At 37.5% G+C, this 26,042-nt stretch overlaps 1 protein-coding gene and 1 long non-coding RNA gene across 2 annotated transcripts in view; one reads left to right on the forward strand and one right to left on the reverse strand.

Annotated features, from left to right (window-relative positions):
- LOC146396026 (uncharacterized) overlaps nt 1-26,042 on the reverse strand; it is a 157,569-nt gene that overhangs the window by 118,370 nt on the left and 13,157 nt on the right. Inside the window, exon 2 of the long non-coding RNA XR_014829887.1 lies at nt 4,102-4,276. This is a non-coding gene — a long non-coding RNA (uncharacterized LOC146396026). The remainder of the gene's footprint in view (nt 1-4,101; nt 4,277-26,042) is intronic.
- The window catches only part of PPP1R1C (protein phosphatase 1 regulatory inhibitor subunit 1C), a 140,451-nt gene that overhangs the window by 92,494 nt on the left and 21,915 nt on the right, over nt 1-26,042 (forward strand). The gene's annotated exons all lie outside the window — the stretch shown is intronic.

Raw genomic sequence — 26,042 nt, forward strand, 5'->3', positions numbered from 1 at the left:
TAAATTCTCGAATCGTACTGAAGATGGCTTATCATCTGTAAATTGAGGTTACACCTACCCATGGGGTTGTCATAAAAATTAAGTAAGAAAACAACATGTAAAATGCTTCAGTGTAGTGCTATACTCCTAATACATGTTCAATAAATATAGCTATCAGATATAATTTTAGGATCAAATAGACAAAAACTCTCTAAAAAATGCTTACATCTATTTGTTTGCTGCTTCACTTGATGGCTCATTTCATTTTAAGTGTATGATCAATTCTGTTGCATTTTATCAAGGTGGTAGGTTTGGGCAGAGTATGTGCAAATGCTAGGAAAAGTGAGGTTTCTAAGCTCTGAGCTGCTCTTGGGCAAATCCTTAGGCAAGGGGCATGGTCTTTCAGAGTTTAGTGCCCCTAGTGTCATCTATAAGAAGGCAGCAAAATGTGTCGTAAGAACTAAATAGTACACAGCACAGAATAGTTTTTTTTTTTTCCAGGTCTCAGCTTCTAGGTGAATATCAATGGGTGCTCTTTACCCCTTTTCATTCTTTTTTGAAAAAGATGATGCATTCCATTATGATGCAGAGGTTATATGAGGTATCTAGACAGAAAGCATTAGAGCACTGTGATATAAAATTCTGAAATTCTTATATTTTTAATGCTAATCAACATATATTCAGCAATTAGCAAATGCTGAGATTCTGAGGTGTGTTGGATTAGATGTAAGTGATCAGCCTTAATCTGAGATACAACTAGAAGGATTAAAATAAAGGTGCACTTTGATAACTTCCAGATGGCTTCCTTTAAACATACCGTGCTGTCAATAAAATATGCACTTAGTGGCAATTATATTAACTGAGTCTAGTGTGTGTGGTTGAAAAGCCACTCAAACAGCTCTATAAAAAACCTTATATCCTATGAAGGCCATGTCCATTTCACTACAGCTATATGTTTTATTCTGCATATTTCCAATATCCCATATTAAGTCATAATGTCTGGAAGAGAAGACTCATGTACAGAAACTTTATACATAGTGGGAAAACACATACTAAAACATTCTAACTAAATACACATATATCCTTTGTTAAAATTTTCTTTTTTCCCTAGAGTGGCTATTTCTTTGACAAGGTAAATCACAACAAATTGAGATTTGCTCAGGATTATATATTACCCTTTTCCTACCACTCTCTTTCCCTTAGGACACACAAAGAAGCTTATGAGCTGGAGAGGAATTCCATGCAAAGTCTAGATACATGCTACAGATACATAAAGCTACAGGTAAATGCACACATGTGATACTGTACCCAAAAGTGGGATCTGGCTGCTCAAAAGCCGATAAAGAGGCAAGGTTGGTGGAAGGAAGGTTTGCTTTATTTTAGAGGCAGGCAACTGGGAGTGCAGACAGGTAGACTCAAGTCCAAAGGGTGACTCCCCAGCTGATGACAAGTGGGCAAGACCTTTTAAAGGGGGAATGTAGGCAGAGGGAGGAGGCTACATACAGAAAAGGCAAGCAACTTAACTGTTATACCAGCTCAAGGATGTGATGAGTTAACTTGAAGCTTTCTCCTAGGCTTATTTTTGTTCTCCTCAGGGTCAGAATTCTGAAAACAATATTTTTTTTGAAAATGTCATAATTATTTATAAAACTAAGTCAACAAAAAGGAAGAAAAGCATGTGACACAAAATTGGCACACAGAAGATATTTTAAATACATTTTGCTGAGAACACAAAGCTCTGTATATCAAACATAATCATGAATCCAACCATGGTCTTAGGAATTCATTCTTCCCCTTTTTCCTTCATTCCAAATCTCTCTTTTGATACCACCCAATTTCTTTCTCAAGAAAACACCTTTTTTTTCAACCTAAAAGGGCCTGCTATTAGTAATATATCCAAAGAAAGAGTCACATTCGTAAGCAAATAATTGGTACAAAAATGTATACTGTGATAGGGAAAAATGGAAAAATTAAATCTTCTCTAAGAGAGGTTCAGCTGAGTACATCATAATGTATCACAGAGCTTAATTATATGCTGCCTTGAGGAAGACCTGTAGGTATTTTTATGAAGGAAGTTAATGATAAGTTGTTCTCTGGGAAAAAAAAAATGTAGCAGTAGATATATAAAATGACAAAACTTTTATTTTAAAACAGATTTCTCCATATATGTCTGTATATGTAATTTATGTCTACTGAGTGAAACTGGCATTGAGTAATGATGCATATTTTCTATTTCTACATCTGTTTTGTTTCCATATTTTATTCTACATATTGTTTTTTTATATTAACAAAAGACCAAAAGCTACTCAGAAATTTAAAATAATCCTATCCTAGTTAATTTTCAACATCTTATTTAGCCGTATTTTTACGTCTTCATCTAATCAGTAATGACACAATTCTCAAGGTGTTAAAAATTACAAATGTACTTGTAATGCTTTATGCTGTCTAGATTAATTTGTTCTTCTCACTTCACATCTAGTATGGTAACCTCATCTGGGAAGCTTACCACTCACCAACCAATGCTGTGACATTCCAGACACAAATACATAAGCATATTGTAGTGCTTAAAACTCTATTGCATAAAAACATTCAACTCAGATATTTTCCCTACTACTTTAGCTTTGTTTTATTACACTGGATATTCCAGAGGGAAAAGTTACCTAATGAAAACAATATTTCATCAAACCATCTTTCTCTAACTGCATATGTAAAAAGAACCAGTTTTGGAGTTTCAAAACAGTTTCATCGTAACCAATTTTCTTGGCGTCCTAATAGTACTGTTGGTCACATTCTACAAAAGTTAACAAGAGTACTAATCACACAAATGGCACACACATTCCCGCACCAAAAGACAGAACTGTCACAAATGCGCAAGAGGATGACCCCTAGGGAGTCCCAAACAAACACTTTCCCAACACAGTCTTCAATGATAGACAGCTGTCAGAACCAACTGGCCAAGATGCCCAAATAGCACTTCATGCTCAAAAGTTTGCCCAGTTCAAACAGGTGTACTTACTTGGTCTTGGAGCTCTTCGGCTTGTCCAGATACATCTTCAGTTCCACCAAGGAAAAGCATAAATTGGGAGCCAGTACTGAGCAGGGGAGAAAAAGGGAGCATCCCCGAAACAAATGGTTTCACCAGCTGCTAGGAACGTCCCTCCAGTCCCCTTCTTGGGGCCAGCCAGCCACAAGGAGTAGGCTCATCGCAGCCTTCTTGGTGTTAGCCATGGCGGGCGTCTCTACTCGGGAAAATCCAGGTGAGCTAAATCCTGCCAGAACACAGTAGCTCACATTGGATGCCAAAAACCATTCATGAAGGTGGGGGTCTGGCTGCTCACTACTCAAAAGACAATAAAGAGGCAAGGCTGGTGGAAAAGAAAGTTTGCGTTACTTTGGAGGCAGGCAATGCAGGGTGAGGGCAGATTCATGTCCAAAGGCAGACTCCTCCCCTCGCAATCAATAGACAAGATCTTTTATAGGCAGAGGAAGGGGGCTACATGCAGAAAGAGCAGTCATCTCTGGCAATCATCTTGAAATTGGTCGTCCAGTGGTCTGACCAGCATTACCCTGATTAACTGCAATTAATCTTCGGTTCCAGGGTTGTTTTTTTTCCCGTTTCCTTGAGGCCAGTTCTCAAAATTTTGGCAGATTATGTCATGGGTACAGTCTAGTTATCATGTAGTTAACTTTTTCCACCTGGTTGGGGGTTTTGGTATCTATAACACAGCTCAAAGGATATGGTGTGGAGTATTACCTATAGCCCTTGAGGAGGAACTAAAGGTCCTTAACTTTGCTTAATCACTAAACTATTATTACTTGGTCTTGTTTAATTGCTTTCCTTTGCTTCTACATTTTCTTCTCTGATTAAATGTATTCCTTGGCTTAAAGTTTTTATGTAGACAAAAGGCAGGCTGGGGACATAGGGGTGCTGAGGGAGAACCATAAATTCCTTCTCCATTTTAATGCTGGAAGTAAATCATTGTGACAGAACTCAGAAAGATGATTAAAGGGGGGTACAGCTAAGAAAACATTTTGTATCAAACATCTCACCTGGTATTCAAAAAGGATCAGGTTATGTTTGACAAAATTGTGAAACATTGTTTCTAGAGCATCTTTACATACCTTTGGCAAAGAAATTACTGCTAGAAAGTTTCTCTGAAGGACAAAGGGACCACGTTCTCTGAATTTCAGCTTGATTTGGGGAGAGAGCCTTAGTGAGGAGAACTGCTTCTGAGCACAGGGTCCATCTGTCACTCACACTTGTTTCTTGCTGTCTTTATTGGCTCATTGCTGAGTCCTAGAAGAATATAGGCTCAATAAGTGCCAAATATATGTTGACTATCCTAACAAAAGAAATATTAGAGAAGTATAAGAGACATTAAAAGATTGAAAGAGTTGTTTCCATACAGGAAAAATCTGTATTGGATTTTGAAGGCCCAAGTAATATTACTAGGGGACTCCTCTAATCAACTACACAAGTAATATTACTAGGGGACTCCTCTAATCAACTACACAAGTAATATTACTAGGGGACTCCTCTAATCAACTGCTGCATGAAAGGAGAAAGAACATCCTTTCCTACTTTGCCCAGACCATCCACTGCCTTGGTATCAGGAGGACCATAGTTGACAACACCTCATGGAAATAAGATGTACCTGATGAGTGGAGTCTGGTGACACCCAGTGGGAGACTCTGGTACCTGGAGGAACAGAAGCAGGAGAGCCCAATGGGAATACATAAAAAGGGGCACATACTACGCCCGGACAAGTCCTGAACACCCTGAAACAGGGCTAGGGCAGAGTGGGTTTTTAAAGAGGTTTTAAGTGGGTCCAAGAGTCAAAAAAGATTTGAAATGTTACTGATGTTAAGATTCCATTAATTCCTTAGATTTCCAAAGTCTAGGAAAAATCAAATTATAAAAGCAAGATTAAATTTTCAGATTTCCAATTGTTTATATGTTTCTGGTTTGAGCCTTCTAATTGACACAGATGAATAATTAGATTTGAGGTAATTTTTTTTCTTTTTTATGGCCATACCTGCGGCATATTGAAGTTCCTGGGCTAGGGGCTGAACTGGAGTTTCAGCTGCTGCCTACACCACAGCTATGCCAGATCTGAGCCACATCTGTAATTTAATCCTCAGCTTGTGGCAACTCTGCATCCTCAATCCACTGAGGTAGGCCAGGGGTCTAACCCACATTCTCATACACGCTATTTCTCTTGGGTTCTTAACCCATTGGGCCAGGAACTCTCTTTTGTTCTGTTTTTGTTTTTATTTTTTTCTCATCTATTTTATTTTGCAAGCTTTCTTTTATACACACTTTCATCTCCATGCTCATAAACACACATTATCTCTTTCCAGTAAAAGTAACACATTCTGAATATCTATCCTTTAATTGTAGGACATTAGGAGCTATTAAATGGTTTTCTAAAATTTACATCAGTATTTTATGTAGCATTACCATCCAGCCCCAAATGGAATATAAAAGTGAATATAGGTGCCAAAGATGATACTTCTAAGAGATAATTAAATTCTGATTTAATTCACTTTAGACAAAATGGGAAATGCCTTGTATTTTATTGCCTCTAGCTTCTCACACTGGAAACAAGCCCTAAAGAATTTACTGTGTGGAATGTTTTTATGCCTGAGGCAACTGTCTGCTTTGACTGTATGACAGAATTGACCTCAGTTGTATGTATGGAAGTTCAAATATTTGGTGTTTCTTCAAGAAAAACTACACTGCAACATGCCTAAAGGGAAACTAACAGAGAGGGGACAGATAAGAAAGCTGATCTTAAACACGCATGATCATAACATGCATGTTTGGTCTACTTTGCTCTCTAGTATACTTAGTGTTTTAGTCAAATCACAATGTATTGATAAATACATAAAAAATAAACTCTAGGAGATGCCGCTGTGGTACAGCAGAAATGAATCCGACTAGGAACCATGAGGTTGCGGGTTCGATCCCTGGCCTTGCTCAGTGGGTTAAAGGATCCGGTTTTGCTGTGAGCTGTGGTGTAGGTGGCAGACACAGCTCGGATCTGGTGTTGCTGTGGTTGTGGCACAGGCTGACAGCTGTAGCTCCGATTAGACCACTAGCTTGGGAACCTCCATATGCCACAGGTGCAGCCTCAAAAAGCAAAAAAATAAAAAATAAAAAATAAACTCTAGATGGATCATAGAATAAAAAAATTGTAAAATAACCTAGTAGACAATATGGATACATATGAAATAGTGATAAATGTCTGGAAATATAAAAATATTTACAAAATACATCTAAGACAAAATGAAAAGTTAAGAATTTACAAAGAAAAGTGAGAGAGGAGACTATGGAAATAAATAGAAAAAAGTTCTGAGTCAAAACATTGTCAAAAGATAAATCACAGATTGGAAAACATGGCAGATAAAATGCTATTATATTGAGCTCCCCTAATCAAGGAAAAACATGCTAATACTTTAAAAAAAGTAAATTAAATTGTAAATAACCTGTAGAAAAATAATAGTGCCACCAAACAAACAAACAAAAAAGGCTGTTTCCTTCATAATTGAAGGAATGTAAAATGAAACAATCTGTACATTTAGAATTTTTTAAAAAGTTAAACTTTGTGAGAATATGGGAAAAGAAACATTTGTACATCATTATTGGACTACAAATTTGTGCCACATTTTTAAGAAACAGAAAAAAAATGCTTAAAGCTCTTGTTACAAAATTCTGCATTTATAAATCTCTTATAAACACGAAATGGGGAAAATAGCCATAAAAAAAAGCACTAAAGAAAAAAAACTGGATTCACAATGATACCTACCTTTTCTGTTGTGTCATCTCAATTTTGTAGTGAAAATGGGAAAAAAAATAGCAATATTAACAATGGTTACCAGTATGAAAGACTGTTTTAAATCAAGAAAGGAATTGAAGGATAAAAATAATAGGGTTCTACATAAGTATGCTATATCAATGAATATAGCTCTCTCTAGGTATCTTTCTACAATATCATACAAATGTTAATTCATTAATTAACACAGTAACTATGTTAGACCTACTATGCAACTGGTATAATTTTTGATTGTTGAGGTGATATTTAGGACGTAAATTTCTATTTTTTGGGGGGGGGATAAGAAAAGAATATAGTCTTCTTCAAACAAACTGGAAGGTTCATAGTGGTATAAATGTTGTATAAAAAAATCTCTCCCTCTGCTGAAGTGAGTTTAGACTGCACTACCTTAAGATATTACTGTATTTAATACTGTATCTTCTGGATTAAAGTTAGGCCCTTAAAGTTTTATATAAATCAATGAGAGAAATGGTGAACATCATACAAGTTAATATTTGTAGAATTAGAAGAAAATTTATTACTAGCAGGTGATCAGCTACTACATATCACTGGGAAGGTCTATTAAAAACGGTCTTTCCTGACTTTAATCACAAAATGATTTTTGGGGCGTTTCCCTTACCATGCTAAATGTTATGATGGATTCTTACCACAAGATTTATTTGGCAGGATTTGACATAGATGATCACTTTCTCCTCCATGAGGTGCGGTCTCTCCTTGGCTCCTATTCACCGCACATACCAGGGTTTCCTCCAACCTCACTAGTTGCTCCTTTTCTGTACCTTCTGTGTTCTCATTTTCCTCCTCACTCAGACCGCTCAATGGTGGTATGAACCAGGGATTATTTTGGGTCCTTATCATTATGTATACACCCCCTTGGTAATCTCATCCAGCCAAGTGGTTCCCCATGTCTCTATATATAAATGATTCCCAAGTTTATGGCCTTTATATTTATTTTTTTTGTCTTTCTAGGGATGCACCCATGGCGTACGGAGATCCCCAGGCTAAGGGTTGAATCAGCTGTAACTGCTGGCCTACACCACACACACAGCAACGTCAGATCTGAGCTACATCTGTGAGCTACACCAGAGCTCACCGCAATGCCAGATCTTTAACCCACTCAATGAAGCCATGGATCGAACTTGCATCTTCATGGATGCTCGTCAGATTCACTTCTGCTGAGCCATGATGGGAATTCCCCAAGTTTATAGCCTTTAAATTCCATATTCACATATAAAATTATCTTGGAAATACAAACAATATTCACTTGAGAATTATGTAACAGACATCATAAACTTAACACATCCCTAACAAAAACCCTGATTATTTCCTATTCCCCTACTAACTCCCTCACTAAAGGAGAAAAAGAAAGGGGGAAAAAAAAATCTTTCCTGCAAATCTTCTTCCTCTCAGTTAAAGATATTCCATTTTTCCAGTTGCTTAGACCAAAAACTTCCCTGACTTCTTGATTTCTTTTTAACTGTCACATTTTATATCCATCAGGGAATCCCACTGGCTCTACTCAAAAGATATTTAATCATCTCTCACAAACTCTATTGTTATCACTCTAGTTTGAACTATCAGTACTCTTCACCTGGATTATTGCAATTATGTCATATTGGGTCTGTTTTTACTTTTGTACACTACAGTCTGCTCTTAACACATCAATGGGAGTGATTCTTTATAGTTAGTATAAGGACTACAAGGCTTGGGATCAGTTCCTCCAAGTCTTTTCTCAAATGTGGCTGCATCTTAGGTGGACCACTATATTTAAATTATAGCCTCGAACAGTACTTCTGCTCCCTTCCCTTGCTCTACATTTTCACATGATACTTTTATCTTCCTAGCATATTTTATCACTTGTTTATCATAATTGGTGCTTATTATTTTGATTTTCCTTCTAGGAAGAAGCTCCATAAAGTCAGAATTTTATTCTTTTTTTTGTTTACTTGCATACAGAAGAATGTCTGACTCAAGAAATATCTATTGAGTGAATTAATGAAATCAAGAAGTATCAGCCCATGAAAGAGTGGTCATGTCCACGTTGGACACTACTGGATCTCCAGAGCCTCGCATGCTATTTAGCATTTAGCATACTACACAGATGTTTGCTGAATGAATGAATGAGAACGAGAAGTGGATTAATCAATCAGGGCACAACCTTTGGTTACAAGTCCATAGTTTACAGTAGTACATATTTTTCTTTGTTGCTCAAAATCAAAACTACTTACAAAGATTTGTAAGCTACACAAAGGTAATAAATAGTTAGAGAGCACTCAGGTATAACTGCAGAATAGGAAATGGAGTCAAGAGAATCACCTGCTGCTGTAAAAGATGCCATTAAGATGACCTGGTCCAAATACCAATACCATACTCAGGGAGCAGAGTAATCTCTCCTTCGCTATCTTTTAGGTAATAAAAGTCTTTCAAGCAGTTCTCAGTAGTTGTTTTTAGCTTTTGTGCAAGTTTTCCACCTTTTACTTTGAAAATTTAAAAACCAACATGCATTTTCTAATTGTAAAGTGACATTGCATAGAAGATTTAAGACTATACGGACAGATCTCTTAGGCAACTGCCTTGAACATTTTCTCCTCCTGGATTACTGGGATAACAAGTAAAGTGGCATCAACAACTTCCCACTTTCTATTCAGAGATTTTTCTATCAGTAGATTCTAACGTGTTTTAGAATATTAAAATCAGATGCTTCATACATGTTTTGGGACTCATATACAAGTTTTCTAGTTCACATAAGTTTCAACAGACTTCTAAATTATTCAACTGGAAACCACAGTTTAATGAAGGGTGGAGGAGGGTTGCTGATGTTGATCCACAGCAGCCCTATAGTTGTCTGCTCCGTCATTAGAGTTCATGGGTAGCAGACAAGGTGATGAGGACATAGAGTGAGGCTCTAACCAAGGAATGTGTCATTTCCATTAACTATGCTGAGATTGACAATCAGGCAAGGCTGACTTGGGTTTTCTTATCACTTGATGCCTCTTGCCTTGAAAATTTTCATGGATATTTCAACTACATTGATTATTTCCCTGTCTCTGTTTCTCAATAATGTGTTCTTTCCTTAGCTCTACATGTTTGGTTTAATGTAATCAAGAGTTAAGACAAACAATTTTGTTAATAGAGTTTCTGGTAGCAAGAATGTGATAAACATGCTTGACCCAAATGAGTCAAGATCATTCCTTCATGCACACATTTCTTATTTAAATTCATTTACTCTGCTTAACAAAAATCCCACCAGGAATTAGACCTCTAGGCCTTTTTAATAGAGTGAGACAATCTCAAATACTGGAGGAAAAGAACGAATAAGCAGTTGGAGTTTCTTCTATCTAGACAACCAGGTCAAACCAGCTCTGTGCAGGACCAACATTTATGTCTTGGTTTTATAAACTAAATTCTGTGATTACAGTGAAAATTCAGCTCTGCACAAAAGGTTTTTTTTTTTTTTTTTTTCTTTTTCTTTTTTCTTAGTCATCTCCAGCTGGAGCCAGACAATTCTGAAATAGATCCCAGCTGTTTAGATTCTCTCAACCCAAGAACAACTAAATGTTGCCACAGAAAGGACTATCAGTAGTAAATTCTGGTTTTAAAGTTTTAGATAGATAACCAAATCCTTCAAGACCACTCCCACTCAACAGGAGTTTAGAAAGGGCAGTAAGACAAAGAGATTAATTCTCACTTGTGGTTCTAACTGGCCCAACTATTATAAGTCTCTTGGTGTCTCAAACTGTTCCAAGCATGAGCATTTGTTACATGTGCATATTTCCAAGATGGAAAGGCTAGCCCCTTGTTCAGGAAATTTTAAAATTGGCCAGTTTTGAGATAAATGTTCCACAATGTGTATTTCTTCAATAATCATAATTGTTTGAGGATTGTGTATTTTGCCTCACATTTAGTTTTTTATCCTTTTTATAAATGCAAAAAGATATAGATATTTCTATGAAGTCTCATTTTCATTGCACAGCACAAAACAAGCACTATTTAAAGTATAAAAAAGTACTCAAAGAGTAACATGATATATAACCAGATGGTAATTTCTTTTAACCCCAATAATCATGAGGTTAATTGCTAATTAATTTGGTAGTATTCTTAATTATACACTTCGTTACTAGTAAAACAAATAATAGTACATGTCAATCTCTAAAAATTAATTGAATAATTTATTTTCCAGGTAAATAAGTCTCCTCTGTGCCTGGCATTATCTTCCAAGAGCATACATTTTTAAATAATTTATATTTCATTTTACATGCTTATTGTATATCTCTCTTAACACTCACATATTTATAAATTATACATTTGAATTTGGTTTTCTTTTCAACACCTGATCAAAAGCAAAACATTTCAAGTATAAATATTTAGTCTCTCAAGATGAAATGGATTCATTTTCCTTTAGTATACGTGCATAGCATGTATATTTCATTTGGACATTCTCGTCTACAGAGACTTAACAAACCTACCCAATAATATTTTGTATAAATATAAATGCTAATTCTGATTGGGTAGCAGTTTGGAACCAGAGCCAAAATTTATTTTCTCACCCGATGTTATGTCAATTTACTGTTAAACAATCCTCTTGAACTATAAATTTGTGTATGTGTGTATGTGTGGGCATGATAAAGCCATGTAGTTGAATATACTTTCTTAAAATAAGGCTGCAGGGAGTTAATTGGTGAAGGATTTTTCTTCAACCTTAAACAAGCAGTAAATTGGGTGACATTTGCTATTTATAGCAGATGAAAACCAGACAAGAATATTTTCTGCTCTAACCTCTGATGACTAGATAAGCTCAGTTTCTTTAAATGCTGTGCTTAATATTTAAGCTGAATCTTACAGTCTAGGATAAGTTGATAAAAATGTTCTAGATGCAATCTTCCAGAAATGACAAGATAAACTTAATTTCTTAAGGAATAAATTTAGACAATATGCCAGATTTTGAAAGTCAAGTGTGGTCAGAAACTAGTAAGTTTCTCATTACAGATAATGTTTAATTTTTCACACTGCAATTCTCTATTCACGCATGCAATCCTCACAGTTGCATGATATTAGAAACCATTATTTAAAAATAATAAAAACTTTAAAATTTGAAAATAAAAATAAGCAACCTGTTTCCAAGGGCAGATGAAACCATCCAAAAGTTTTATCTTCCTTTCACAGAAACAAATACTAAAAGCAGTTAACCAAGACTATGGTTAAATGAGAATAAATGAGTGTATGTTTTGGTAATGTTGAGTTTCTGATGCTTATATTGGTGAAGGACTTAGTTTTATAAACTTAAAGAAGCAATAAATTACAGGAGGGTATACTAACATTTAGGAAGAAGGTACTAAATTCAGGAAAATAGAACACAAAGGAGTCTGAGAAGGAGGAATAATTAAATGTACTGGGGAGGTCACCAGTAGAATGATATCTCAAGAAGCCAAAAAGAACTTGAATCTTCAAGAAAGAGTGAACATTTAACAATGGCAGAGACTTGGCAACGAATCTCATTTTGAAGATGGTTGGCAGATCAATGTGACACTCAGTAACCATTCAGAACAACATGAACTAATGAATGAAGAAGCATATGAGAAATACATAAAACCTACTGAAGGTAAAATTAGAGTTTAAGAAACACCAGCTGGGGAGTTCCCGTCGTGGCGCAGTGGTTAACGAATCCGACTAGGAACCATGAGGTTGCGGGTTCGGTCCCTGCCCTTGCTCAGTGGGTTAATGATCCGGCGTTGCCGTGAGCTGTGGTGTAGGTTGCAGACATGGCTCGGATCCCACGTTGCTGTGGCTGTGGCGTAGGCCAGTAGCTACAGCTCCGATTAGACCCCTAGCCTGGGAACCTCCATATGCCGCGGGAGCAGCCCAAGAAATAGCAAAAAAAAGACAAAAAAAAAAAAAAAAAAAAAAAAAAAAGAAACACCAGCTGGATTAGGCCAATCGAAGGTTGTCTATAAACAGTTTTGGTACAGACTGGAGTAGAGGTCATACCAGAGGAGATGGCCAAGTGAACAGGATGTGGGAAAGTGGCACCAGCAGTATAGACAGTTCCCTTCTTTTATTTCTCTTTTTAGGGCCACACCTGTGGCATATGGAGGTTCCCAGGCTAGGGGTTGAATCAGAGCTGTAGCCGCTGGCATATGCCACAGCCACAGCATTTCGGGATACAAGCCACATCTGAGACCTACACCACAGCTCATGGCAATGCCGGATCCTTAACCCACTGAGCAAGGCCAGGGATTGAACCCAAAATCTCATGGATCCTAGTCAGGTTCGTTAAACACTGAGCCACGAACTCCGGCAGCTTCCATCTTAAAGGCGGAAATATAAGCAAGAGGAATATGCATGGTTAAAGGTGGTTTTTGTTTCGTTTATTTTTAGGATAGAAGATACTTGAGTACTTTTATAAATTCAGGGGAAGAAGGCAGTAGAGAGAGGATAAAATGAAGTTTTATATAGAGAGCAGAGGCAGATCCTTAAGGAGGCTGGAGTTGGAGATGTATGTGGAAATCCTCCCAAGACCATCAACATCCCCCCCCACTCTATTTCTCTCTTCTCTAAAAGCATCAATTACCTTCTGTAATACCATATAATTCACACATTTTTTACATTTATCACTTGTCTTCGTCACCTCTCCACCCTTAATCTCCTTCGTGACCTCTTCACTTCCCGCTATCCCTATTTATCTTCTAAATATAAAGGTCCTACCCGGGCTTTTTAAATTTCACAGGGTCAGAGATCTTTTTCTTTCATTCATTTATACATTTCAAGCACCTACGATATGGTGGGCACTCAATCAATACTTGTTGAATAAAACGATGTTGGATTGTAGAATTTAAAAATTGTTAGAATTAGCTTGAAATATTTTACTCTTTTACATGCAAAGTAGCAATAATTAAGCTACAATTTATAAGAAAACTAAGGTCAAGAGAGATTTCACATATATTGAAAGTTAGATATTCACTCTACAGATCAGAGGTTATTTGTGGAAGCCCACAAGCCCTGTTTTCGTTCATGATTTGCTCATCTCACGTAAAGATTTATTTCTCCTTTTAAGTAGCCACCATCATTTAAACATTAGATTTAATACATTCATTCAGGGGTACGGCTTGTTTTGTAAAGCAGGAGGTTGTGGCAATACTTGACTCACAACTCAGCATGACAACAATCACCTGGATCTGATTTGAGGCTGTCCCCTCACCCACTACCACCCAGGACATGCGTTCACAAGATGAAGCATGTAATGTTTATTTGCCAAAGTCCTCATCATTCACTATGGTATCCTTAACCTCCAAGTCTACTGTCCATTGCCATGTGTTACTGAACTTGAGTTAATGTTTTGTATAGTGTGGCTGCTTCATCTCGCGCGGCCTTTTTAGGCAAATGTGTCTGCAATCCATGATATTGATAGTATTCAACCAACAAGTAATTTGTGTCCCAATGGGGTTTTCTTTTATCCTTAGAAATAGATTAAACGCCTCACCATGGCTAATTAGTCCTATACGACCTGGCTGTTCCAATCCTCTGACCTCCCTTCACAACTCTCCATTTAGCGTTTTTTGTTTTTGGTCTTTTTGCCATTTCTTGGGCTGCTCCCATGGCATATGAAGGTTCCCAGGCTAGGGGTCTAATCGGAGCCATAGCTGCCGGCCGTGGCCACAGCCACAGCAACGCGGAATCCAAGCCGCGTCTGCAATCTACACCACAGCTCATGGCAACGCCGGATCCTTAACCCACTGAGCAAGGGCAGGGATCGAACCCGCAACCTCATAGTTCCTAGTTGGATTTGTTAACCACTGAGCCACGACGGGAACTCCTCCATTTAGCTTTAAATGCATTATTTTCTATCCTAAATGGCCCTCTTCCTTTTTCTTAAATATATCAAGCTCCCTCCAGCATCTATGCCTTTATATTTTCAATTTCCTTTACTATTAGTTTCTTTCCTTCAGATAATCAGCATAGCTCCTAACTTTGTCACACATGCAAATCTTTAACAAGCAGCTCCTTCCCTCAAAACCATACAAGTTGTTCAAAAATCTCAGTGCACCTCAGTCCTCTGTTCTTTTAAGATTTCCAATAATCGCTTGCACAAAATATTTACTCAAGACAAAGGGAACACTCTTCTGGGGGCAGGAATAATTTAAACTTCTGGTCAGAATCAGCTGACATAGACTTCACACAGAACAGACTGGAATTCCATAACTAGATTCCACTTTGAAGAATGAACACTATCAGGTTTACAAGATTTTTAAATCCTATTCATGCAAATGCAAGGGTACCCCATTCAATGTATCTAGCCAGTAGACGTATCCTGAATACCACTTATTTACCTGAAGAAAAATTATGTCTAGCATATTACATGCTAATTAAGAACTTTCTGATATTGATTGGAGATACAAATGGTGTTTTTCTCATGTAGGTTTTCCTTTAGGGTCCTTCAAATGCTAACTAACTGCCTGGAGTGAGAGTCAGTATTAGTGTACTTGAAAAATTAATAAACTATCCCTAAGAGGCAAATAAAATGAACACATACTCATTCCTGTACAGGTACAGACACCTATCCCATACTCCATCCTGATATGTTTTATTTTGTTTTGTTTTATTTTATTTTATTTTTTTTTTGTCTTTTTGCCTTTTCTAGGGCCACTCCCAGGGCATGTGGAGGTTCCCAGGCTAGGGGTCTAATCAGAGTTGTAGCTTCCGGCCTACGCCAGAGCCACAGCAAGGCGGGATCGGAGCCAGGTCTGCGACCTACACCACAGCTCACGGCAATGCCAGGTCCCCAGCCCACTGAACAAGGCCAGCGTCCAAACCCACAACCTCATGGTTCCTAGTCGGGATTCGTTAACCACTGCGCCACGATGGGAACTCTCTGATGTGTTTTAAAGTACATCATAGGAAACATGATAATTAGGAATCGCTCATACATAGAACAAATAATGAGTCTCTCCTCTCTTCCCGTCCCCACACCTTAAACCAATTTTCAGTGAACTGACATGAAAATAAAAAATGTTTATTCTTTTATTCTTTTCATGGCACTGATAGGACTTGAAGAAATTGTCTCTGGCACCTCCCACTGTAACTTGAAATGTATTTGGTCACAGAAACAACACCAGTCTTGATCTGGCTTAAAATGGAATTGTTGAGGTGACTCAGCTCTCCTGAAAACGTGGTGAATATGGCGCTGTGAGCAGCTTGGAGTGTGCAGGCTGCGGTCCTCACCTGTGTGATGTGTGAGCATAGCCCATGCTCTATTCTCTGTGAGTAAATTCACAGACAAACTTGAATAGGTAACAACAACAAACAAGCCATGATGGAATAATGGGAATCAGCAATTTTGCACGGGAAGCTTTGGAAGCTATTGTTTACTGTAGTCTGCCTGAAGTTGGGACAAAACTGAACAAACAAGGAATTTTGTGCTTTGGAAAGTGTGAAAGCTGCTTGTAAACCCTATCCTTCTCTATCAAGAGAAGTAACAAAAATAAATTTCCAGCAGAAAATCCACAATTTGGCAACAAATCTTGTTATGAAGATGGTTGGCTGGTCAAGATGACAGTAACCCTTCAGAACTAGATGAACTAATGAATGAAGCATATGAGAAATACATAAAATCTATTAAAGAGTGAAAGTGGGATCCCTAAATAAACTAGTTCAAAACAACTTAATGCAGCATAGATGTCTTAAATTCATGGTGGATAGATTATTAAAAAGCAACTTTTAGCAAAAGAAATTGCTTGCAACAATGTCACTTGAAGAAAATACCCCTTAACTTCCTAATGTCTTCAGATAAACACCATAGATCTTCCTCACAGCTCTCTATGAACTTTAGGCCAGGCTCCAGTTATAATATTGAGAATTCCTGAAATTATCCATGGTAAACTAGAACTAGTTATAAAAATTATGTAATTCAAGGATAATGTTTTAATCTTAAGCCTTATATAATGTTGTAACTTGCTTACAGCCATCCCTGGTTTGGGGTCAAAATACCTAATGACCTTCCCAGTGGAAACATCTGGCAGTGGAGAAGTTTTTTTTTTAGTTATATAACATCAGATGAAGAACAATACTATCTTAATTTTGCAATGTACTGTGTTTGCTGGTGCTATTTTTATATAGTAAAGCAACAACCTTGCAGGAAAATAAGAAATATTCAACAATAAGAAATTAGTCAACATCTTAATTTAAAAAAAAAAATGGATATACACTTCTGGATCTTTATGGGTTACATAGGTACAGTAGGCTTCCCTGAATAACTATCTTGAAACCCAAACTATGTTTCTCCCGTTTTTCTTTTCCTACTTCTCAGAATATATTTGTTGCACACAGGTATAAATAGCAATGTAGAATTTACTGACAATTTCATAAGATAAACTGAGGAGAGGGTTTAATATCAGATACTCCAAGGTAAACTCTCTTAACATCTCCATGAGCCACCTCTCTCTTTCAGGTCTCTTTAGGTCCTCTTCTACGTGTCCTATGACCCAGCAGATGGCCTCTCTTCTCTCCCCTTCTCTTAGCTGCTGCCCAGTTCCTTTGGATTCAGTCCCTTCTTCTCTTCCAAAAGCAGAATTATCTTCTTTCATGTGCATGCAGTTTTACCATTTTTTTTTCTGAATCCTTGATGCCAATGATAGAACTGGCCCCAAAGCCCCACTATCCACTATGAATAAGTTTATCAAAGCAGCAAATGTAGGTCCTCTGGGGGATTTGTATGTCAGCAGTCTTGAAAAGTAAAACAAAATTCTCCACATTTTACAACTGTCCTTGTATAAAAATAGATTGAGCTCTAAATACCTCACAAGTATATTTTTGGAACACAATCTCTTCTGAATATGGAGACTTTGTAAATACAAGAAACAGAAAAACATGCTCATAAGGTTTGGATTTTCTTCAAATATGATGGTTGTGGCTTCTTATGATGATATTTGGTATGTACCAAAAAGATACAAGCTGTTCTGTCTCAATACACACTGATCTGCACTTATTTGTAGACAGAGTATTAACCTAAGAACAAATATGTAAAAATAACTGGACAATCATAATAACTCTCAGTAAAATAACATTGTTTTTAAAAACATGAAAAAGTTGGTTCTAGTAATTGACTCAACAGGCGTAGTCTTTCTCTCTATATTCTTTCGGCAAGTTTCTAGGAAAAAAAATCAGGACTGCGGTCATTTGCAATTTTACAATACAATTAGTGCAGGAAGTATTTCAGGAGGTGTGAGAATTCCTGGGACATTTCCATAATTTATGGGAAAAGTACTTCAGAATGTTTGAAACTTGTACGGTCAAAGAAAAATATCTGCCTTATTTCTAAGTAGCATCAGCCTTACAAATGTCAGAGAATGAGCATCTATTTAAATATTACATTGTGGGAGTTTCCATCGTGGCGCAGTGGTTAACGAATCCGACTAGGAACCATGAGGTTGCGGGTTCGGTCCCTGCCCTTGCTCAGTGGGTTAACGATCCAGCATTGCCGTGAGCTGTGGTGTAGGTTGCAGACACGGCTCGGATCCCGAGTTGCTGTGGCTCTGGCGTAGGCCGGTGGCTGCAGCTCCGATTCAACCCCTAGCCTGGGAACCTCCACATGCCGCAGGAGCGGCCTAAGAAATAGCGACAACAACAACAACAACAACAACAACAACAAAAGACAAAAATAAATAAATAAATAAATAAATAAATAAATATTACGTTGTGAGGAGCAGTATAAAGTCCTAATTTCCTGAAACATGTCCACTAATCATGGTCTTTCTTGACACCTGAGATTAAAATTGCTATTACTTGAAACTTCCTTTGGACTAAAAGTAAAGAAGCCATATTCTTCAGGGAAAAAAATGTTAAAATGTTCATTATATTATATTGCAAGGGAATGGAGGAAAATCTCCATTTAGGAATACATTGTGACTAGAAGAATGAGATCTTGGCCCAACAGGAATGAGAAACTGGATATCATAGTGGGAATAGAACCCAACAGTTGACCCTTCAACAACATGGGTTTGAATTGCTTAGTTTCACTTACACATGGGTTTTTTTCAATAAATATGCACTACTGTTATCAAAGACAAATTTGTGTGCCTAACACACAGTGAGGCTAAACAAACCAAAATCTCAGCGTTTGGAGAAAGGATTATTTATTGTAAGGCCACGCAAAGAGAATGCGGAGGCTTATGCTTAAAAGACCCGAACTCTTTGATGGGTTTCAGGGAAGAAGTTTTTACAGGCAAGATTTGGGGGGAGGTCTGCAGGGTGTGTGACTCCTCTGATTAGCTGGTGGTGAGGTAACAGTGTGGTGTCCCAGGAATCTCAAATATCAGCGGTCTGGTTCCAACCAACTTGGGGTCCAACATGCTTATGAAGTCACCATGTTCACCTGGGTGAGGACCTTAGTTCCTATAGAATTCAGAGGTATGTATCAAATTGAAATGCACATCCCTCAAGGAGGAACCCAGACCCTGCCCCAAAGCTGCACAGCTATTTCTTTCTGCATTCCCTCACTCTCCTAATTGGTAACTGTTTGAAGCTGCCCTTTGGAAATCAGGGAAGGTCCAGGAGCCTAAAGCCTTTTCCTACAAAAAAGAAACAAGTGACATGAAAAGGCTTTTATGCTTGCAGGGCTCGCCATGGAGTCCTATTCATTTTCACTACTGTACAACACAATCTGTGGTTGGCTGAATGCAAGGATGCTGAATTTCGAGTATAGAGGGCTAACTATAAAGTTATATGTGCATTTCCAACTGTGTGTGTGTGTGTGTGTGTGTGTGTGTGTGTGTGTGTGTGTGTATTGCTGGGAAGTGGGGGCTGGGGTTTGGTGCCCTTAATTTCCATATTGTTCAAGCGTCAACTGCAGATTCAAATTCAGGAATTTTGGGTTCTGGTGCTAGTTCTGATATTGACTTGCCACAGGATCTTGGGCAACTTATTATTGACAGACACAATCTCTCCATCTGTGAAATGAGAATAACAGCAGTAGCCTGTTCCATGTTACAGTGTTATGTTGAGAATAAAATGATGTTATATGTTTTTTGCCTTGAATAATTGAAAATAATTTGCCTTGGTATAATATGGTAATATGTTATTACTATTATTAAATAGAATGATAGAATTAGAATCAGAAAAATAATAGGGGAAGCAGAAGGGAGCCCCACTGTAGTTTTGCTAGTGTTGATTATAAATATTGGTAATATACACTAAAGGTGAAAAAGATAGAAAGCAGATGAAACATCCAAAGTAGTCCTCTAGTCCAAGACAGATTAGATACCTCATGGAATTAAAGTCAGTTTACTTGTATTTTCAAAGCCAAATTGAAATAATGAGGAGGAGGAGATAAGCTAATTTGCTGGTGGGTTGTTTTTGTTTGTTTGTTTGTTTGTTTGTTTGTTTGGATTTGCTACACCCATGCATAAAAAATTCCCAGGCCAGGGATCGATCCTGCTCCATAGCATTGACCCCAGCCACAACAGCAACAACACCAAATTCTTAACTACTAGGCAAAAAGAAAACACCTTGTCGGGGATATTTTTGGGGGGGTCTTTTTAGGGCCACACCTGGGCATATGGAAGTTCCCAGGCTAGGGGTTGAATCAGAGCTGCAGCTGCTGGTTTATACCACAGCACAGCAATGCAGGATCTGAGCCAAGTCTGCAACCTATACCACAGCTCATGGCAATGTCGGGTCATTTAACTCACTGAGCAAGGCCAGGGATCAAACCCACATCCTCATGGATACTAGTTGGGTTCATTACCACTGAACCACGACAGGAATTCCATTGTTGGGGAATTTTTTAAAAGTTTTTCTTTGCTTTGTTTTCCTAGAATCTTCAGGACATTGCTTTTATTGTGTTATGATACCATTATCTGGCGGTGTCTTCTCTACAATTTACTGAAGTAAATGTTTAATCTGAGAAAACTGACACATTTTAAGCATTCTAAAACCTAGGTTGTTACAATTCTGGGAAAAATACTTCTTTTACAGTTGCTCAAATTCTGGCATCTGGTTATTTACAAATCTACTCAATGAGAGCTGAGCATAATGCTCAGGGCTTTGTAGTAATAAAATTATTGCCTCAGGAACCAAAGAAAGCATGAAATCAGTTGTGATCTTGACCCCTGACCTGAAAGTCTGATATTCATCCTTCAAAAGATGTCTTTACCATGGGGAGATAATTACTGACTGTGTAAAAAAAAAAAAAGTCCTTAATTTTCTCTATCATTTTAGTTCTGATCATTAGTGTAAGGTTTAGATTTAACTTTAAGGTCACGCCTGAGACATAATGGAATATTTCCCATCATAAGTTTGGTTCTCAGCTCATCATAAGTTTCATTCAAAGATAAAGGTATAGGGGAGAAAAAAAGTAGAATACCCTGGTTGTTTTTCATTTTTTATTTCTGTCTTCCATCCCAGAAGGAGACTGAAGGGAAGACATAAGAAAGGGAGGATGGACGATTCAGTACACTTTGGGTTTTATATGTCAAAACCCAAATCTAATTAGCTTAGCAAAAGGGAAATTTATTGAAAGATTATGCTATTAAAGAAAAACAAAGTTATTAGTAAAGAAAGGAAAGGAAGCAGCAGAGTCTGAGGAAATAGAGAATCAAAGGCTGCCATCTCTTCTATTTCATTTATTTTATCTGTCAACTTCATCCTCCCCACAATTCTCTGCAGACCAGCTGTCTCCTTAAGCTGGTCTTAGGGAAACATGGCCATCAAGAGCAAATGAGTTTAATATCTTACACCATCTATAAATTAAAAATTCTCTTATAATGATTCAGTTTCAGACAGCAAGACCATGGGGGAAGGATTATAATTAGCCCAGCATGGGTCAGATACCCCTGGCCTTGGAGCAGTGGATGGAGGACAAGATAATGTAAGAACCAGGCAGTGCTAATTGTTAGCCCACCTCTGGAGTGGGGAGAAGAGTGGTTCCTAAAGGAACGTGAGTGGGGAGAATCGTCGTGCCCTATAAGCAGAGGAGCGTGAGAGTATTGCTGAAAATATTAACAATAAATACTCACTAGATAATATTGAGACATAAATGTATATTTCTTAGAAACATAGGAAACAATACCTCTTATTTCTTCCTACTTCTAACTATATTCTAATACTTCTGGTGAATTTCAGAACATGCAGTATCTAATTATAAAAATGGACTGTACTCAAAAAACATTTTTTGTAAGGGATTTGGATTTGAGAATACATAGAATCAGTGCTACTTATGCTAATTTTTTTCAGGCAAGTTGATAGAATCAGCATCTATAATATTACCTAAATTGTTATACTGAGTCTATTCTTTCCTTTTCCTTTTTTGCCCTTTAATTTTTTTTTTTTTTTTTTTTTTTTTTTTTTTTTTTTTTAGGTATACAGCAAAATAATTCGGAGTTCCCGTCATGGTGCAGTGGTTAACGAATCCGACTAGAAACCATGAGGTTGCGGGTTCGGTCCCTGCCCTTGCTCAGTGGGTTAACGATCCAGCGTTGCAGTGAGCTCTGGTGTAGGTTGCAGACGTGGCTCAGATCCCGTGTTGCTGTGGCTCTGGCGTAGGCTGGCGGCTACAGCTCCGATTAGACCCCTAGCCTGGGAACCTCCATATGCCGCGGGAGCGGCCCAAGAAATGGCAAAAAGACAAAAAAAAAAAAAAAAGTAATTCAAGTGTGTGTGTACATATATATATATATATATATATATATATATATGTATTCCAGATACTTTTCTCTTATAAATTATTACAAAATATTGAGTTCATTCTCAATAATTTAATTTTATCAGTAAAAATCTGATGGTTACCCTATCAGATATATATTTATATATTTTATTCTCCCCCCCAGGGTAGTTTCTATTATTTGAGGGGAAGTGAAAGAGTAAATACCTAAGAAAGGTGAATATGGCTGAGTAGTATTCCATTGTGTCTATGTACCATATCTTCCGAATCCAGTGGTCTGTCGATGGACTTTTGGGTTGTTTCCATGTCTTGGCTATTAGGAATAGTGCTGCAATGAACATGCAGTGCATGTGTCTTTTTTAAGGAAAGTTTTGTCCAGATATACGCCCAAGAGTGGGATTGCTGGGTCATATGGTAGTCCTATGTATAGATTTCTAAGGTACCTCCACACTCTTCTCCATAGTGGTTGTACCAGCTTACATTGCCATCAACACTGCAGGAGAGTTCCCTTTTCTCCACACCCCCTCCAGCACTTGTTATTTGTGGACTTATTAATGTGATGGCCATTCTACTGGTGTGAGGTGGTATCTCATGGTAGTTTTTATTTGCATTTCTCTAATAATCAGGGGTGTTGAGCATTTTTTCTTTATGTGCTTGTTGGCCATCTGCACATCTTCCTTGGAACGAAATAATGCCATTTGCAGCAACATGGATGGAACTAGAGACTCTCATACTGAGTGAAGTAAGTCAGAAAGAGTAAGACAAATAGCATATGATATCACTTATATCTGGAATCTAATATAAGGCACAAATCAACCTTTCTATAGGAAAGAAAATCATGGACTTGCAGAATAGACTTGTGTTTGCCAAGGGGGAGAGGGAGGGAGTGGGGTGTTGGGGAGCTTGGGGTTAATAGATGCAAACTATTGCCTTTGGAATGGATTAGCAATGAGATCCTGCTGTGTAGCACTGGGAACTATGTCTAGTCACTTATGATGGAGCATGATAAAGTGCGAAAATAGAATGTGTACGTGTATGTGTAACTGGGTCACCATGCTGTACAGTAAGAAAAAAATTGTATTGGGGAAATATTAAAAAATCATCATCATCATCATAAAGAACTGAAAACACAAAGAAATGTAATGAAAACCTTAAAAAAAAAAAAAAAGAAAGAGAAAGAAAGGTGAATAGACTAGATGCACAGTAAGTTTAGGAAACAAATTGAAATGATTTAAAATCATTTTAAAGCTAAGCCTAAACATATTTCAAAAGAATTCATCCCCTGAAAGTGTAGGTTTATTTTTTTATTTTTATTTTTTTCTTTTGTCTTTTTGTTGTTGTTGCTATTTCTTGGGCCGCTTCCGCGGCATATGGAGGTTCCCAGGCTAGGGGTTGAATCGGAGCTGCAGCCACCGGCCTACGCCAGAGCCACAGCAACGCGGGATCCGAGCCGCGTCTGCAACCTACACCACAGCTCACGGCAATGCTGGATCGTTAACCCACTGAGCAAGGGCAGGGACCGAACCCGCAACCTCATGGTTCCTAGTCGGATTCGTTAACCACTGCGCCACGACGGGAACTCCTGAAAGTGTAGGTTTAAATGAAATTCAACATGTGTTTTTCAAAAAAATTATGTTAACTTTTTTCAATGATTTTAGATTTTTTTTCTTTTCTTTTTTTTTTTTTTTTTTTTTTGCTTTTTAGGGCCACACCCACGACATAAGGAGGTTCCCGGGTCAAATCAAAACTTCAGCAGCCAGCCTGCACCACAGCCCCAGCAATGCAGGATCTGAGCCATGTCTGTACTGGATTCTTAATCCACTGAGTGAGGCTAGGCATCGAACCCGCATCCTCATGGACACTAGTCAGATTCGTTTCCTCTGCACCACAATAGGAACACCTAGAATTTTTTTCATACAAACATGGTTGTAAATTGAATGCAGTGAATGTACTGAAAGTAAGATTGTTTTCTGTTTCAGGAGAAGAATTTGGAAATTCAAAATCCACGGTTTTAGGGCAATTAATTTAGAATGTCTGAGGGGTTTGGGGCAACCCAATTTTGGTACTGAAAACAATTTTCCAGGTAAGTGATATTCATATGCTGAGAAACAAAGTAAATTATGTAAGTAAATGCATATTTTCCTAGTTATTACATTTGACTATTATAGAGTAGAAATAACAGAAAATTATCATTTTAAGCAAAAATTTTTATTAATATTTTATTCCTTCATGTAAATAATATAAAACTGCTTCTCACTATAAAATTTGAGCATATAATTGCTCCTTTGCATAGTATTCTTAATACAATTAACATTTTAAAAATAAGAAGAGATAAAACAAATGGCATCAGCTCATCCAAGGAGAGTTTGTTAAAGATCCATGTAGAAATAGGAGAGATTGTGATTTTACACGTGGGAGACAAGTAAAACAGACCAACTGTGGGGCAGCAAATCAAAGAAGAAAGTAGGTCAGTGAGCCCCATGGTGATGCAATGAATTGCTATTATTTAAAGGGATGGTCAGAGAGTAAAACTGCCTGTGAACAAGAATGCCTAGGAAGACAATGGTAGATCTGAACAAAAAAGCAGGGTCAGAGCAAAATAGTTGCAAAACTCTGAGTGAGAGCTGCATGTCTTTGGGTCAGGCAAAAGATGAAACAGCAGAACAATCTCATCATTCACAAGTTTCCTGGTGGCCTGCAAACTGTGTTAATGAGAAGCAAACTGAGCTGAGGCCCTCCATGGAGAAAGGAGAGGAAAACAGCCTCAGGATATGGAGAGAGCTGAGCTGATTTTGAAACTGCATGTCACTATCCACTCATCAGGATTAACACTTTCCAATAAAAGAAAAACTTAAGTAACAGAAGACCCACTGAGGAAACCAAAATAACTCAATTGGATTCATTTACATGACTTATGTTGTGAAAGCCATGTACCCAATGGGACTAATTAATTGTGTTTGGTGATTAGAACATTATATAACAGGTAAAGTACCATTTCTCCTTTCCATTTTTAAGATTTACTACACATATTCTTGGACTAGGTGGAATTTCAGAATCATAATTGCTAAGTGAGTCTAGATTGGTAATCTAAAATAAAATAGGAAACTGAGGAGAAGAAACTACTCCAGGTCAAAAAAAATCTACCTTTTCTATTTATCATAGGAGATGTGACTTAAATTAATTGAGCAGAAGTTTGTTCATTCAAAGAAAAAATGGCTAGGTTGAAAATTCTTTATACTTTAAATAGGATATATTTTTAAAGAAAGTGAGAAAATGATTGAAGTTCATAATTTCTTTACTTAAAACGCACAGAGCATCTGTAATGTTCAAACATTGTTCTTTGCTCTGTTGATCAGTCAGCAAATAAAACATTATATTGGCTCTGATTTGCATGGTACTGATGTTCTAGTAGAAGGCATATCGCCAGTCCATAAATAAAGAAATATGACACCAGGGAGTGATTAGGGCTTTAAAGGAAGGAAAAATGAGTTAAATCACTGTAAACCGGTGAAAGTATGTGAAAGAAAGAGCGGATGTTCCAGATGAGATTATCAGTGAAGTTTTCCCTGAGGCACTGA

This window comes from Sus scrofa, chromosome 15 (genome assembly GCF_054392235.1).
Source record: "Sus scrofa isolate SSC_HxYL_T2T_F1_AM1 chromosome 15, Sscrofa_HxYL_maternal_Yorkshire_Landrace_v2.0, whole genome shotgun sequence".
Lineage (NCBI taxonomy): Eukaryota > Metazoa > Chordata > Mammalia > Artiodactyla > Suidae > Sus > Sus scrofa.